The sequence below is a fragment of the Saccopteryx leptura genome, chromosome X (genome assembly GCF_036850995.1).
Source record: "Saccopteryx leptura isolate mSacLep1 chromosome X, mSacLep1_pri_phased_curated, whole genome shotgun sequence".
In the NCBI taxonomy this organism is placed as follows: Eukaryota; Metazoa; Chordata; class Mammalia; order Chiroptera; family Emballonuridae; genus Saccopteryx; species Saccopteryx leptura.
The window spans coordinates 53,504,298-53,521,211 of NC_089516.1; the positions used below are offsets into that span (position 1 = coordinate 53,504,298).

The 16,914-nt window shown below is 52.6% G+C and overlaps 1 protein-coding gene across 2 annotated transcripts in view; it reads right to left on the reverse strand.

Moving 5' to 3' along the window:
• Positions 1-11,389, reverse strand: part of ZNF185 (zinc finger protein 185 with LIM domain) — an 84,752-nt gene extending 73,363 nt beyond the window's left edge. For both annotated transcript variants that reach the window (XM_066356114.1, XM_066356112.1), the window contains exon 1: positions 11,255-11,389. The gene's annotated coding sequence lies outside the window, so the exon portion shown is untranslated. The remainder of the gene's footprint in view (positions 1-11,254) is intronic.
• Positions 11,390-16,914: the final 5,525 nt, after the last annotated feature.

Sequence of the window (16,914 nt, forward strand, 5' to 3'; positions counted from 1 at the left end):
GGCCTCACATGGCTGTTATGCTGTCCTACTCTAAGCTTCGGTCTTCTCATCTGTAAAGTGGTGCCGAACCAATAAGCTTGTGGACCTGTTGTCTAGGCCTCTTTCTGGCAAGGTACCTCCAAGCCAGAGCATTTCCTAGAATTTAGATGTCTTGATAACGGTGGGTATCCTCATCTCCCAAATGGCTAGTGTGAGCACATTTCTGGTCAGGACAGCCATTCCGTATACTGTTTCTACCTTGATAGGGAGAAGTCTTCTGGTTCCTTAGGAATTGCCATATAGGCCTGCTTATGGGCCTTGGCCTAGGCCACCAAAGGGATGGGTGGCTTATCTGCCATTTTCCATCCCAGCTGTCCCTCCCTTACAGCACACTTCTGGGGCTGCCCTAGATGTAGCTCCACTAGGCAGTACCCCATCCATGCCAACTCTGAGCAAGACCTTACGCTGAGCCTGCACCAGCCTGCCCCAGGGCAGTTCAGGACCAAGTCCAAAGCCTCCTGAGCAGGCCAGGGCACCTCAGACACCAGGTGGGTGCCCCCAGCCCACCCTCATTGCCTTTCATCCTGTTCTTTATCTCCCTCTTCCATTAGCCTACAGATGTCTCTTGGGGCAGGCAGGGGGAGATGGGGATAGATCCTCTCTGATATGAATGGCCTCAGAATGCCAATAGGTGTGCTCCCACTGCACCTTCCTTCCTGATGAGCAGCCTCTCAAGACTGCCCAGCAACCTCCCAGGAAAGGGGCCTCTGATCTTTTTTTTTTTTTTTTTTGTATTTTTATGAAGCTGGAAATGGGGAGAGACAGTCAGACAGACTCCCGCATGCGCCCGACCGGGATCCACCCGGCACGCCCACCAGGGGGCGACACTCTGCCCACCAGGGGGCGATGCTCTGCCCCTCCGAGGCGTCGCTCTGTTGCTACCAGAGCCACTCTAGCATCTGGGGCAGAGGCCAAGGAGCCATCCCCAGCGCCCGGGCCATCTTTGCTCCAATGGAGCCTCGGCTGTGGGAGGGGAAGAGAGAGACAGAGAGGAAGGAGAGGGGGAGGGGTGGAGAAGCAGATGGGCGCTTCTCCTGTGTGCCCTGGCTGGGAATTGAACCCGGGACTTCTGCACGCCAGGCCGACGCTCTACCACTGAGCCAACCGGCCAGGGCTGGGCCTCTGATCTTAATTGCACAGAAGCGAGGAGCCAATGAAGGGGTGGGTGCAAAGAGCCATAGCAAGATTGGTGACGTCAGTGGAGTCAAGCTGATGCTGGCAGATTAGCAGGAGGATGGTAGCAGGGGAGAAGGGAGAGAGGGGAATTGCAGACTGTGATGCAAATGTTTGGCTGATGAACGAGGAGACAGAGATGGAGAGAAAAGCAGCAGGAGGGTGAGCCTTGCAGCTCACAAAGGCGTGCTCTGAAAAACTAAATTAGAGAGTTTTCTAGAATAACCACCCTGCTTCACTCCCCAAATTGTGCACACCTCCTTTTCCAAGCAGGCTTTTGTGTCTTTGCCCTGGTCAAATGGTTTTGAGCTCCAGCCTAGGAGGCACTTCCCTGAGAATCCTTCAAGTCCCACAGCCTCCTGGCTCAGGGACACAGCCCAGTCCCATTCTTGGTCACACTACACTAAAAACATCTGCATTTCCCACTAGCCTGGAAGGAAACATGATCCACAGGAGATGAGGGAGGTGTAGAGGTGCAGAGCTCATCTCAGGCAGAGACTACAGCAGCCTTGGGCGTGGATAAAAGCACGGAGGGCCATCGACCTGATAGCTCTCTCTAGTCCCTGAGTGTCATCCCATCTTGGGGCCCTCATGCCAGGCCACTCCAGGATTAAAATATCCTCTCTGCTTCCCCTGCACAGATGGAAAGGGCTGGCTTCTTCCAGACAACTGGATACACACTGAGGAGGAGGCAAGGCAGCTGGTACTGCCAATACAGGGAGCCTGGAGCACCCCAGCCCCCAGACCTCTGGCCTGGGGTCTTTGTGGGAAGGGTTTGTATGAAAGGACACAGCAGGCTGAGCAACTGTCCTTCTCTCACGTTGGGTGGCAGGGGAATAGGAAGTGTTGGATGCCAGGTTAGGACCTCCTAACTAAACTAAGAGGAAAGAGAAACAAGTCACCTTTAGCCTTGCCTCCTAGGAGCATGAAACCTTGTTGCACACTTTCATGTTGAACATGAAGGAGACACAGCCAGGGGGCATAGGTGTTGGAGCTTGTCTAAATGTGGGTGTCTGAGGGGCTGGCCACCACGAGCGAGCGTGAGTGAGCACACTCTGGGCAGAGGAGCAAGAAGCAGGGCTTCCCCAGAGATGAACTGTAACACTCTGCACCCAGGGAGCTGAGAGGAAGCCCAACTGCATTTTCCCACGTGTACTGACTTTCCAAAGGGCCCCATTCCTGACTGGCAGGGATCAGCACAGTTCTGTCTCTTGGAACCAGAGCCCACTACGCAGCTCTTGGTGGATCCCCTAGGTACGGGTCAGGAATCAGCATGTGAAAGCAGTGGGACAGAGCAAGAGCATACAGCTCAGAGCACAGCCGATGCAGCCGAGCCCAGTGACCAAATTATGAATGCGGCAAGTAACATCTAGATCAGGGGTCCCCAGGGGGCCAGTTCACTGTCCCTCAGACCGTTGGAGGGCCGTACTATAAAAAAAACTATGAACAAATCCCTATGCACACTGCATATATCTTATTTTAAAGTAAAAAAAACAAAACGGGAACAAATACAATATTTAAAATAAAGAACAAGTAAATTTAAATCAACAAACTGACCAGTATTTCAATGGGAACTATGCTCCTCTCACTGACCACCAATGAAAGAGGTGCCCCTTCCGGCAGTGCGGCGGGGGCCAGATAAATGGCCTCAGGGGGCCGCATGCGGCCTGCGGGCTGTAGTTTGGGGACCCCTGATCTAGATGAAGTCATCAAGGCCTTGAGCTGCCCAGTGCAGGGGCCAACTGCTGGACCAAGCTCAGGCCACAGAGCTTCACAGTGAAGCTCTGTCTGTGAGCACTTGCATGGGGCCCCACAATATGGCCTTCTGCTTCACTTCAGCAGACACCTAAGTGTTCCCATCTGGGTCATGAAGGGGATGAGGTGAAGTGATGAAAACTCGCTTGTCTCCCAGCAATTTGCTCCTAAGATGAGTGCACCAGCCTGTTCTGGTCCTTCAGCTGATCACTACCAGGGGTCTCAGAGTACACAGGTGGCCTGACAGGAGACTCCTTTCTCCCACAGGAGCTTGGCTCCCCACCATTGAATGAGGGTGTCAATGACTAAATCATGGAAAAACAAAGCCTGCAAGAGGGACTCCAGCTGTCATACCTTTCCCCTCTAGCCCATCTATGAGAGCCTGAGTTGGTCTTTACAACCTGAGGCTCCAGGCTGCCAGAGCCATCCTCTAAGGCAGGGGTCCCCAAACTGCGGCCCCCTGAGGCCATTTATCCAGCCCCCGCCGCACTTCCGGAAGGGGCACCTCTCTCATTGGTGGTCAGTGAGAGGAGCATAGTTCCCATTGAAATACTGGTCAGTTTGTTGATTTAAATTTACTTGTTCTTTGTTTTAAATATTGTATTTGTTCTCGTTTTGGTTTTTTACTTTAAAATAAGATGTGCAAAAAAAAAAAAAAAAGATGTGCAGTGTGCATAGGGATTTGTTCATAGTTTTTTATACAGTCCGGCCCTCCAATGGTCTGAGGGACAGTGAACTGGCCCCCTGTGTAAAAAGTTTGGGGACCCCTGCTCTAAGGCTTTGTTCCTCCTCACCTGTGTGACAGCCTTACCTGATGGGAGATTCTTGGCACAGGGAAGTCTCCTACCCATTTACACTGTAAATGTTCCCTTTGGACAAAAAGCCTCCAGTGGCCTCAGCATTGATGAAAGGACTCAAAGAAATGTCCCCATGCCTTATATCCCCTTCCAGAATAGACACCCAGGTCCTTTTTGAGTGTGTTTCAAACAAATGTCTTTGAGCATCAAGGTCAGGGTCTTCCTCTTTTGTGTGTAAGCGCCTGTGAGGAGCCCCTCTCAAGCTCTTTCAGGGACATGCATTGTCCCAGAATTGGGATGCTCTGTATTACGAATAGAAGAGTGACACCGAGGTATTCAAAGGCCATCTGCTGGAGAGCTCTGCCTCTCACTCAAGGGGCAGCAGGTGTCTCCTCCCTGACTGTCCTTCTTTAGAGAGCTTTCCTCTGTAGCCAGACTGGCAGTCCCTGTGCCTGAAGGGGGCAGTAGTAACAGAAGCTGAGAAGGTAATTGGGACACTGCTTGTTCAGAAGGCTTCAGAGACAAGCCAGCTGAACCCATCAACTGTTATTGCACAGGAGAGGCACATTGGTGCCATCGGAGACATGGAGGAGTTGGTCAAGGCCACAAAGCTACACACCTGTACTGTCTCTTCCAACTCAGGAAAGAGCACTGGATAAGGAGTCCAAGACTTGATTCTGTTAGAACAAGTCACTGAAAATGCCACTTACCTTCTCTGGCCAAAGACAAAGCCCTTTCCTCAAAGTGCTCCCTGACTCCTGCCCTTAGTCATGAGGGGAAAGCTCACCACCAGGGACAAAAGATGATATGCAGTGTTATTTTTCAGAGCCTCTATTGCTGTCCTGCCTTCCCTCTGGAACATCCCTTTGAGGTCAAAGGCCCAGCATTGTAGGGAGAAATTAGGCTGAGGGGCAGGGATCCCCAAGAAGGCTGCATCAGAAATTGCAAGGATGAGCTGGCATGCATTGCACAGGCCATGCTGAGAAAGGCCTCAACACAAAGAGTAAAGGTGCTAAACACTCAGGCAGGATGTGCCATGGAGTGTGAGGGGTCTTGGGATGCTAAAAGTCAGGGAGTGTGACCTCCACCCCCTACTTGGGTGCCCTCGTCCAGTCCTTTCTCAAAGCACATACTTGACAAACTGTTTCAGTTTGGACCCAGGCAGACCTAGGCCAGCACGCAGGCAGCTGACCTGATTCCCCAGGCCAACAGGGTTGGAATGATCAAATGTCCCATTTGAAGGTCTAGTGAATGAGGGCATCCCGAATCATGGTCTCAGTAGCTAGCAAGGAGTCAGGAGCAGGTTGCTTTCCTCTGGAGAGGGTCGGAGCAGGCTGCGCTACTGCTGCCCTGGGGGTTCCTGGGACACAGAGGGTCTCGGCAACAGTCTGGTGGAAGGGCCCTTCACAGGCCTGCCAGAGCAATGGCTGAGCAGCTGGGTCTCCAAGACCCACAGTCTGCTGCTCAGCATATAGCTCCCAGGGGCCAGATGAGGGGCCAAGCAGAGAGCCTTGACTTGCCCTTGATGTTCCAGTCATGGGGGGTCCCACCTGGAGGGCAACCACTGGGGTGGCAGGAAGGAGGGGCACCACATGGAAAAATGAGTGGGAGGAGACTTGGGTTGCAGAGGGAAAAATATAATATGAAAAAAGAACACATGAGGGGAATATTCATAAATGTGCTTTACAGGTAAATTACTTCTGCATAAAAGTATGAAATTTTACCTCTTTCACCATTCCACCCCCAACACCCCAGAATCTAGACTTCTTGGAGTCAGCCCTGGAGGTGTCGTCCTGGGAGGCGGATGTCTGAGGTGGATTGTCTCCCTCCCAAGGCAGTGAGGAGCGTGAGCCCTGAGGGGCAAAAGGAGCCATGGCCACCTGGCCACTATCACTCTTGAGGGGCTGGGATTCCTCCTGGCTCTACTATGCCCATTTTCTAGCTCTTGGCAGGCTGAATACAAGTGATTGCTTGGGGTGACAGGGCAATTTCAGAGGTAGCTTGGCCTCGAAAGCCAGTGAGGGCTTCTGGGCAGAGCCCTCTGAGATGTCTCCATAGAGGCCAAGGGCTGCTCAGAGCCCACATGCTGGGCACAGCAGGACCCAAGAGCTCTCACCCCAAACAGAACGCTTTGTCAGAGCCACTCACATGGGCTATTCTCATTGTTCTCCTGGCCTCCCCCTCCCCTGCTATACTGTGACATGGGGCCCTGAGGAACCATGGGAGCCCTCTTACGGGGCCTGGGCTGGCTGTGTTACCGTACCTCCAACACGCCAGTTGTTATTGCAGCCTGGGAATCAAGGTGTTTTTAAGCCCGTCCCAGCAGGAAAGAAATGCTATCCCCATCTGCACACAGACAGGCAAGGAGATTGAAAGGGACTCATGGAGCCCACCCTCACCCCAACCAATTCTCCCACTCTAGGAATATCCCTGTACTCTCATTGCTACCACCCATTCGACCTTTGCCAGGGCAGGCCCAGTGATAGCGAAGCCCCCTCACATTTGCCCCAACTACCACTGGCCAAAGCTATTTCATTGTGTCCCAGGTAGAGGTAATCATAAATGAGACTGGAGAGGAAAAGCAGTGCCCAGCCCGCTCTTCCACCCACACCATTTCCCACCGCAGCTAATCATGGGCAGGCCTCCTCCTCCTCCTTCCCGCAGCTTTGCCCACCCAGTTCCCTCCCACTCTCCTCCTTTCTCACCTTCCTGTCTTCCTAGGCCCAGGGTCCCCTGAACTCCACTCTTTCCTCTTATCACTATCTCCATTTTTATTTTTTTGGATAAGAATATGAAGACCCAGAGAGGAGAAAGCATTTGCCTAAGGCCACAGGTTCATTTATTCAACAAGCATTTATGGAAAGTTGATGCAGGCTGGGTGCTGGTCAGAAGCCTTGTGAGGGCACTGCTAGAGCGCTGCCTTACCCAGGGAGGCGCCCTGGGCTCGAGTGCTTCCCAAAGAATGAAAGAATGAGTGGGAGTTCCCTGGGCAGAAATGGTGAGGCAAGTCCTAGCTTTTGGTCTTTCGGTTTTTGTTTTTGTTTTCAGTCTAAATCAGGTGCTGCCTGATGGGAGCATTTCCACCAGGGCTACGCATTCTTGTGACTGGAATCCTTGAGCCTCTCTCTATAGCAACTCTTAGCCACATCAAGCTCTCTGGGAAACTGATCTAGTCATCAGAAAGTGGCGTTCTGAGCCAACAATTGCAGGTACCAGACCAAGGGGGCTGGGCGAGTGCCTGAGAAGTGGCCACAGATGGGGCCAAGACCGGGGACCACCTTCAACAACCAGCAGCTGTGTGGGAACTGCTCACCACTGGCTTCAGAGGCCCAGGTCTCCTCTACGACCCAGCTATGGCCACAGAGCTCTACAGCCACCTCAGCGGCCACCAACAGTGACCCTAGTCCTCTGCTCCCTACTGAAATGGGAAGTGAGTACGCCCCCCACGGGACAAGCGAAGACAGTATTTCTGAAAGGGGCCTCTGGATCCCTCTGGACATGTGCTTAAGCTGCAGATTCCAGCCTCCTCACATTAGAGTGAGAATGATACCCATAGGGCCTCTTGTCCTTTCATTTTCCAGTCCCTTTTCCACTGAGGCCTGTCCCTCCCACTTTCCTATCCCAGCCCTTCTCAGTTCTCAGTCTTCCCTGTGCCCCAATGCACAACACAGGCAAAGGATCGGAAAACGCTTGCCAAATATATATTTGTATATCTGTGAGATAAGAGGACCTGGCTCCATTCTTTTTTTATTTTAAATGATCTTCATGCTTCTTACTTTTCATTTTTAATTTTTTTTTTACAAAGACAGAGAGAGAGTCAGAGAGAGAGGGATAGACAGGGACAGACAGACAGGAACGGAGAGATGAGAAGCATCAATCATTAGTTTTTCGTTGAGCATTACAACACCTTAGTTGTTCATTGATTGCTTTCTCATATGTGCCTTGACCGCGGGCCTTCAGCAGACCGAGTAACCCCTTGCTGGAGCCAGCGACCTTGGGCTCAAGCTGGTGAGCTTTTGCTCAAACCAGATGAGCCTGTGCTCAAGCTGGTGACCTCAGGGTCTCGAACCTGGGTCTTCTGCATCCCAGTCCGACACTCTATCCACTGCGCCACCGCCCGGTCAGTCCCTGGCTCCATTCTTAATCCTCAAATGAGTCCTGATCAAGTTCTTCTCTGTGCCTCAGTTTCCCTTTGAAAAAACGACCTGACACCAGCCAGGTCCTCCTCTTGACCCTTCCATAGCTACTCCTTAGTGGAAGGTTACTGTCACACAAGTGCCTCCACGTCAACCTCCCCCTTCCTGAAGAAAACCACCAGAAATGTTAGCAGTGGACAATCCAGATAAGGCTTCCAGGGAGTTTTTTTGTACCATTCTTAAAACTTTTCTGTGAGTTTTAAATCAATCCAAGATAAAAAGTTAAAAATAAAAATAGTGAAATTTTAAAAGAAAGCAAATCAGATTTTAATAGGCATCCAGAAAGGACCTAAGAATTAAGGTTTCTTTGGAAATCATTTAACTGTTTGACACCATATTCGTCACCGACACAGACTTGCAGTGATTTTTAAACAACTGTTTTTCCTCAAGTGGGGAGACTATATCCCTCCTAACCTGGCCCCAACCTCGTCCCTAGCCACCATGGCCCCTGGAGGAGGACACTGGTCCTAGATCAACTGACATCCCTGACAGAGCACTGCCTCCGCACCAGGTAGACGCTCCTGCCTTCTGCCTCCATTCTGTACAGGTGATAAAACCTAGGCCTCCAAAGGTTGTGTGATATGCTCAGGTTAGATGGTGGCTAAGCTAGGGTTTGAACCCAGCTGACTTCCCAGCTGCTCTCTTACTCCTAGGCTGTAAAGGCACCTCCTTATCCCACCATTCATGTTTCTAATGCACTTCATGAGTCTCCTGCCAGTTCTCCAAACCTTGGAAGCAATGATGCCAACTTCTCTTGAGCATCACTCTCAGGTGTGTGGGTCCCTTGGGAGTGCTGCCCTTTTCCTGGCATCAGGCAGCTCTCTGCAGGCACAATGGAAATGAATGCAGAGTCCCTGATGGATCCCAACCACGGGAACTCAAAGGCCCGGGATGCCATGTGAGCTGCAGATCTCTTCTTCCCAGTTCACAGTCCTGTTCCATGCCATGAGGGTCTGGCGGTGAGAGTAGTCTCCGGGCTCAGCAAGCAGAAAGCAAGCTGGTATTACACATGAGCTGACACCCTATGCACTGTGGCTTGAAGCAAGATCCAGACCAAAGAAATAAATCACCCGCAGAGGCTGAGTGGGGAAGGAAAAAGGAGGGCTTCCGGCTTCCAGAGTGCATTGAGTAAGATTGGGAACTTTTCTTGATATGTGAGTGAGGACAGTTCAGGGACTGGGTGACAATGCTTAGGGTGGCCAAGTTCCGGGCCCACTGCTGAAGGCCTGGAGTCTCTGTCCTGCAAGATCTCAGGAGGCCACATGGACATTAGGGAGAAATGAAAGGAGCACAAGACAGGCTGAGGGTAGCTGAGGTGAAGTGTTGGCTGTCCCTGGGGTCACTGCTTTCAGGTGGGGGCTTTATCTGGAATCTGGACTCAGGTTGAGGGGAAACTCAGGTGCACAGTTTCGATGCAGGTGGCAGCTCCTTATTGAGTAGCCTCTCTGTCTCTCCAATTGAACTGTCATGCCCTGGGCAGTCTGCATATGATTTCTTTCTGGGTTCCCACTGCTTGGCTCTGGGTGGAACATACAGGAGCTTAGGTAAGACTGGTTTTGGTCTTTTAGGCACAAGGAGAAGGTCAGACCCAGGTAGCCCCAAAGGATATGAGAGCCTTGATCAGGTAGCTACTGATTTCCTCCTCCTACTTCCAAGCCTTCCTCCTCTGAAAAGCATTCCCTGGTCCTAAGAGCCAGAGCTGTTCCCTTGCTCCAGGCACCCACAGACCCTTGTGTTTATGCCACTCAGAGCCACAGCACTCAATGTGGTCACTAGCCACCTCTGTCACTGACTTGTAAGTAGCCAGAAGGTTAAAAGTAACAGGTCTGGAGCACTGGTGTATGCCTGGCCCTCTGCTGGGTGTTTTCCATCAGCTCTCTACAGCTGAATATGGAGCCCCAGCCAGGCCAAGGATTCTGAAGACCAAGCCAGGAAGGCACAAGGGCTGGGGCTGGGAATTGATGGAAGGAGGGGAAAGACCAGATGATACCTCACCTCAGAAAGAGGTGTCACCTGCTCCTTCCCATCCTGGGGTGGCCCAGAAGTGATGAGGCAAACAGCACAAGCACTGAGGCCAGCTGGCCAACTGGTCCCTGGTCTGTGCATCTATGTCCTGGCCACTTGCTTCTAAGTGGCCAGCAGGGCATCTGAGCTGTCCCTGATTTTTCAGATGAGGCAGTGTAGGCTCTGGAAGGTGGAATCACAGCCCCCCCCCCAACTTCCTTCCTCCACAGCTTTATGTGAGCTAGTAAGGAGGGAGTGGGAATGCAGAGCACCTCCACTGTTCAGGCTTATCAGCCCTTGGGACCCTGGTTGTCTCCAGTCAGGTACCCCAACCAGAAGTCCGAAGGGCCATGAAACCAAAGCAAGACTGGGTCTCGGTACTAGAGGCCTCCTCCACTGTTGGGTGGGGTGTGAGGGACTCTTTCTCAGGGTTCACAGATTGTGGTTCTGAGATGTGGCTGCACAGCCTTCCAAGATGTCAAAGCGAAGTGAAAATGACTGAGTGGGAACACAATTCTTACCACACTCTGGATGTCCCAAAGGCCAGGCACATCCACCTCTGACCTCATCTTAGCCCCCCAGCATCCTTGGGTGGCAGGTGACCTGGCAAATTACATCCTTGGACTAATGGAGCTGCCTAGATGCCCCTGGCTTGGAAGCAGCAGAGAGGATGGCCAGAGGGAGGAGCTGAGCTTTCAGTCTCTTTTTGAGATGAGGTATCACTCTGCCTTTTTTAAAGAGGACAGACTCTTGGCTTCCTCTACCCCCATCAGAACAATACAGCCACAGAGTCCGCTGGCTGCAGATCCCGTCGATAACTCCCAGTGACACTTGATTCGGCGCCTTCTGTCTGAGCAGCTACCTTTCCTGTGGCCCTCCAAGAGATTGCCTGGTGCACAGTACATGCTCATCACAAGCAACCTACTCTGGGTCTCAGTTTTCTCATCTATAAAATGGATAAAGGGTAAACTAGCTGATCTGAGATCCCCTGATTCTTAGGTCTGCAATTAACTCTCAGAGCATCCTGGCCCCAGGCCGTTAACTAACAATCAAATCCTCTCTCAAAGGGCAAGAGCAAACGAAGCCAGCCTTCTTTGCCTTTCTCAGTCTTTTTACTCACGGTGAAGAACAGAAAACCAGCGGAAGCCCAAGAGGGATACTTGAAGCAGGTGAAGATTATGGATGGGGAAACTGCGGCCCAGAGTTGTCCCTGTCACCTGGCCGGGCAGGGGCCCTGTGCCCCCTGCCGCCTCTCTGCCGGGCCGCGCCGACGGCGACTCGGTAGCCTACCTGGAACAGGTGCTTGGTTCGCGGGGCGGGCAGAGAGTCGCGGGCTCCCTCGGCGGGGCCGGACGGCGGGCCCAGGGTGCGGCGGGCGGCAGGGAGCGCGCAGGGCGGCGAGGAGGCGCTGACTGGGCTCCGCCCGCAGGAGAACAAACAGGTTTTCTCTGGCGACCAGAGCCTCGCCCCCTCGCCCCTCCCCTCGGCCGTCCCCCTTCCTCTACCCTCTCCAGGGGTAGGTACATGGGCCTGGCACATTCCGCACATTCTCCCGCCAGTGTCCTGGCCCGCCCGCCCCTCCTGGCCCCCGCCCTGCGGGGCTGCTGGAGAAATCAAGGCCAGGACTCCTCGCACCGAGCCCAGAACGAACTTCAGAAGGCTCTGCTGCTGTGGAATTTGCCGCTGGAGGCAAATTCCTCCAGGCTCAGGGCCGGGACTGGGAGGCCTCCGCCACGTGAAGGGCCCCAGCTGCGTTAGTTGCGCCCCTGCCCGCACCCGACGCGATCAGGCCTTCGCTCGAGGCCAATGACTTCCACAGATGCTGCAGAGTTAATTCTGTCGAGAACCAGATCCATTTTACAGATAGAGATCCCAGACAGCGACGGGGTGAGGGGCGGAGGTGGGTGGCTGGCGGCTGAGATCATGCAGGAAGTCCCAGAGTCTGTAAAGAAGAAGAAGAAAGTGAGGCTGCACCGAGGAAGTTCTCATCTTTTGAAGGCCATCATCCTAGGGCGACTTGAGGTTTCCCAAGGCACAGCAGCAGCGAGCACCCTGTCAGCAAACAGGGACACATCACAGGCTGGGCAGGGTACACATCAAACTGGAAGACTAGTGCAGTTCGATTAGTGTCATCTATTCGTGGTTTTTTGAGCATTTGTGTCATTCAGTCAAGTTACTGAGGATTTGCTTTGTGCAAGGCACTGGGTGTGGGGGTGGGGAAGGCTAGGCTGGAGGAAGCATTAAAAAAAGCCCCTAACCCTACCTGTGGTGGTGGTGGTGGTGGTGAGAGCGGAATGCCTCCCGGCAAGGGATAGTTAAGCCAGTCTATGAGACAGTGGAGCTGGTTAAGAGTTGCCCTATCAGAATGTCAGAATCAAAAGGAGTGACCAACAGGTTCTCCTTCATCCAGTCCTGCCAAGTCTATGTACCAAATGGCTCTCCAATCCATCCATTTCTCTCCACACCTACTTCCACCAACCTCAGTGGTCTCCTTGCCTGTGCTCTTGCCTTCCTTATGTTGTCTCTGCACAGATATCTCTTTAATAGTTCCAGGTTGCTCCCTCCTTGCAGCTCTTCCATGGCTTCCATTGCTCTCAGGATAAAAGCCAAACTCTTTAAGGGGCCCAAGGATTCGGTTGCGCTGACCTCTCTGCAGGTCCAGCCACTCTCTCCCTGGATTCACTACACTCCAGCCATGCTTGCCTCCTTCTGCCTTTGGACTGCATCACAAGTCCTGTCTCTTTGGGGTATTTGTTCCTGGCACTCAGACTTGCTAGAATGTCTTTTGTCCCCTTCTCTGACCAGTGAACTCTTAGTCATTCTGCAAAACTTTCCTCAAGTGTCCGTAAATCCTCCCCTGACTGCACAGGCCACTCAGTCCAGTTGATTACTTCCTCTATGTGCTCCCCTGTTTTCCTCTGATTACATTGATCCAGCAGTGGACACCATACTCTCTTGTTCTAGATGGTGAGCTCTGGGAGGACTGAGCCATGTCTGAGTCATCAGTGGGGCATGGAGACCAGCCCAGGGTGTCAGAGAGGATTTTCAGAAGGAGAAGACTGAGGCGTGATTGAATTTCTGGAAGCTGTTCTCATCCTTCATTTTCTGGGCTTCATTAGGTAAGGAGTAGCTTCCTGAGTCTGCATAGATACACATGAGGGGTAAGGCTGGGGGAATTGTATCTAGAGTCACTTCCCTTCATCTCTGTCTCTTGTCAGCAAGTGTTTTTCTGCTTCCAGTCTGGTGGCCAGCATCTACTACTTTCCTGCCCCCCTTCACATTGGGCTGCTGGTGTCTAGATATATTTGGCTTGGCATCCTGGCTCCTCAACATACTTACCATATGACCTAGGGTGTGTCGCATCTCTTCTTTGGGCCCCCTTTCCCTTTAAGAGCCTCTAGTTTAAAGAGATAGAATGTAGAGGACGCAATGATGGATTTGATGTAGGGGCGAGGAAGAGGGTGGCTCTTCCTTCCCAAGGCTACCAATGGGAATGGGAAAACTCACTCCAGAGCCCTAAGTCTGGGTGGGCCAGCTACACAACACAAGCAAGAGTTATGTCCAAAGCCACCAGTGGCCAGTCAGCAAGGTGAGGTGGGGGGCTATCAACTGGGCTGCCCTAAGGCTTCGAGCTCTTCCCATGTCCCAGATGATTCAGTCCTGTCCAGGCCAGATTTACCATGACAGTGCCAGCCAAAGGGACCAGCCTTTCCTCAACTCCTCCCTCCCTGCCAGGCCCTGCAGCTGATCTCCTTTGCAAACGGGTTTAACTTGAACAGTAACTGCCCTGCCCTGCCCTACCCTGCCCTGCCCTGCCCAACTGTTCACTGCCCCAGAAGAATGCCCCCACCCCTGGCAGAGCCACGCCCAGCCACCTCATCCAGGCTTCAGGGTCCCTGACAACTCTACCAGCTTTTTTTTTTTTTTACTCCTTGCCCTCACATACCTGGACCCAGACACACCAACTACTCTCCTACCACCATGCCCTGGCACAAGATATTCACTTTGTGGTGACTTCCTACCCACTCTTAGCTGCAACATTGCCTCTTTCATAAACTTCCCCTTGGCCTTGAGGGACAAGACCCTGGTAGTTGCTGGTTGCCGCCAGCCTGGACTCTACCCTTGCCTGTCCTGAGCTTGGCCCCATCTCTCTCTTTGCCTAGCTTCTCTTGTGCTTTGACCCTTATTCATTGCTTCAAGATGGTAGAGTCCTCCTGAAGCTCACAGCTCAGGCACTCTCCCCACTGACAAGCAGACCCTCAGTAAGGTCCTGCTCAGAGGGTGCAGGTGCTGCCTCTACGTGAGATGGGCTTTAGGGTGGGGCCAGGCTGGGTTGCCTGGGTAGGCAAGAGGTCTGGAAGGTAGATCCAGGAGTAGAGAAGTCCCCTATGCCTAGTGGGATCACAGCAGACAATGGAGACAGAGTCTCTGGGCAGCCAGGTTGAAGCAAGCAGATAAGTACAGGGATAGGTAGGTGGCTGTTTGGAAAGAACTTGCCAGCAGTGCTCCTAAGCTCTGGGTGGCCCCTCTGGTCTTCAGGGCTGGGACCAAACCTCAGGCATGCTGGTCTAGCTGAAGTGTGTACAGGATAACAAGGGGGATGACAGGTGGGGCTCCCTGAGCCAACCCAATTGGAGTGCCCCCACACTAAAAGGAACTGGAGACAAACAACTGAGCCGAATCTTGCCATCATGCAAATTGGGAAACAGAGTCTCAGAGAGGGATGGCATCAAGCTGGGACCACACAGGTAGCTTGAGGCACAGCTGGGACTAAAACCAGGGCTCCAATTGTTCTGAATGGAACCCCCACTCGGCCTGGATGCCAGGATTATGTGTCGGGAAGGTTGGGTTCCTATTTGCACCCTAATCTCCTCCTTCCCTCCCTTTCAAGGCCCGCTCTGTCACCTCATCTTCCTAAGCTCTTCAACCAGTTTCCACTTGCTCGGTGACTCCACTGACTCCAAGCAGGGTAGGTCCCCTGAGAGCGTGGGGTCCTCAAGTGTCACTGAACCCACAATAACCCCCTACAGAGACCTGAACCTGCAGGGTCAGCACGTGTGTGAGACCCATCCTGTCTGATCTTGCATTTGGGGCCCCTCTACCCCACCCTCAGCCTGCACTTCTAGCTAAGGGGTTGGTCCCTTCCCTGGCATACAATTATACTCTCAGTCACCAAATGCCCCCTTTGAGCCTCCTTCCCCTACAGCATTGTCACCCCTAATCTTGACTTGGAACAGCTCCCAGTCTGGTGGAGAAGGCAGACCAGTTCAGCTCCAAGGCGAAGAATCCATGTTTTGTGACAGCGGCTCCACTGGGAGCAGGGAGGTCATGCAGGCGGGCCTCCCTGGCCACTGGGATATTGCCCACTCTTGCAGCCTAAACTCCCCACTGCCTTTTGAATCTACTACATTGAATAAGCCCAGGAAACATTCCACCATCAGTCTTGGCCTGTGTGACCTGATGCCCCAGAATGCAGAGTGCCTTTTGTCTTTGGCTGTGAAGCAGCCCCAGACCAGGCCTCCAGAAGACGAGTGCACAAGTTAAGCCAAGGCCCTGCTGGCAGATAATCCTCACATGCCCTGAAGAATGGTTTTTCGCTGCTTTAAGAATCATCTACAGATTGGAAAAAGAATGTTCTAATTGGAAAACCTCCCCGCCATGGTTTTCCGGAGTTTTAGTACAGTTGGCCGGCACAGAGGCTCCTGGGATGAGAAAGAAAGGAAATCATGAGGAGGAGTCAGTAGGCTCCCTGCCCAGCGCCCCCCTGTTCCCCGGAGCTCAGCCACTCCCAACAAGGGGCCATACTGAGGGTTTAGCCTGTCAGCAGCCTAGGGAATCTGGAGGCCGGCTGGCTCTGCTGGGAGCCATGCCCCCAAGCCTGGCCCAAGCCTGCCGCACAGAAGCCTTGCTGTCGTATCAGAATCAGCCCAGCTTGGGGACCCTTTGGTAGGACTGATGCCCACCGAACCCAGTCCCAGAAGAGGAAAGATGTGGAAGCCATTACCTGCTGAAGAAACAGGAAACTAAAGTTGGCATTGCGGTCTGTGTGGTGCCCCCAGACCTGACTGGGGCCCTGGGTTGGGAGACCTGGCACGGGGATGTAGGCTGCATGGGAAAATGGACTTCTCAACAGTCAGATCTGTCTGGAGAGGGATGGAGCATTCACTCAAGGGCCCTGCTAAGCCTGGTGTGGCGAAACTGCTGGCTGGGAAAGCGGAGGCCACAACAACCTGAGGGTCTGTCCAACTCCAAGAGTTTCTGGTTTGTTCCTTATATTTAGCATTGCCCTTGCACTTGGGAAATGCCCACCTGGAGAGGGGAAATGCAGTGGAACCCTGAAACTCATTCCCACAGGAGAGCCAGGTTACTGTGCTTCACCTCTTGCAGAATGTATGCATCTCTTAGTCTTTTCCGGAAACCCCCTTCCCTGGGTGCTTAGCTCTCTTGATTTCCTAAAGGAGAGCAGCCTTTGAAAGACTGGAGGTCAGAGAGTTCAGAGGCTGTCTCCTTGTCCATTTGAGCAGGACAAAGGGGCTATTGGCCAAAGTCTTCCCTTAATGGAAATTCAAATCTCAGCATAGCGGAAAGGACTGGCTCTCATCATCTGACCCCTGTCCATTCCTCTTGGCCCCAGTAACCTGTATTTGGGGACTATGAATTCGACCAAATAACTCTAGGCTCCCTGGCATTGTGCCCTCCTCCCCTCACCTTTCTCTCTCACCAGCCCTATTGTGACCTTGAAAACTGCAGCTCTTTAACCAGCAGTCGTCTCTAGAGCTCTACTGGCCATGACAGTTGCCACTGGCCACATGTGGCTATTATATTTAAGCAAATTACAACTAAATAAAATTGAAAATTCAATACCTCAGTTACAATAGTAATATTTTAAGTGCTAAATAACCCCCATGTGGCATAGCACAGATAGAGAACATTTCCATCATCACAGAAAG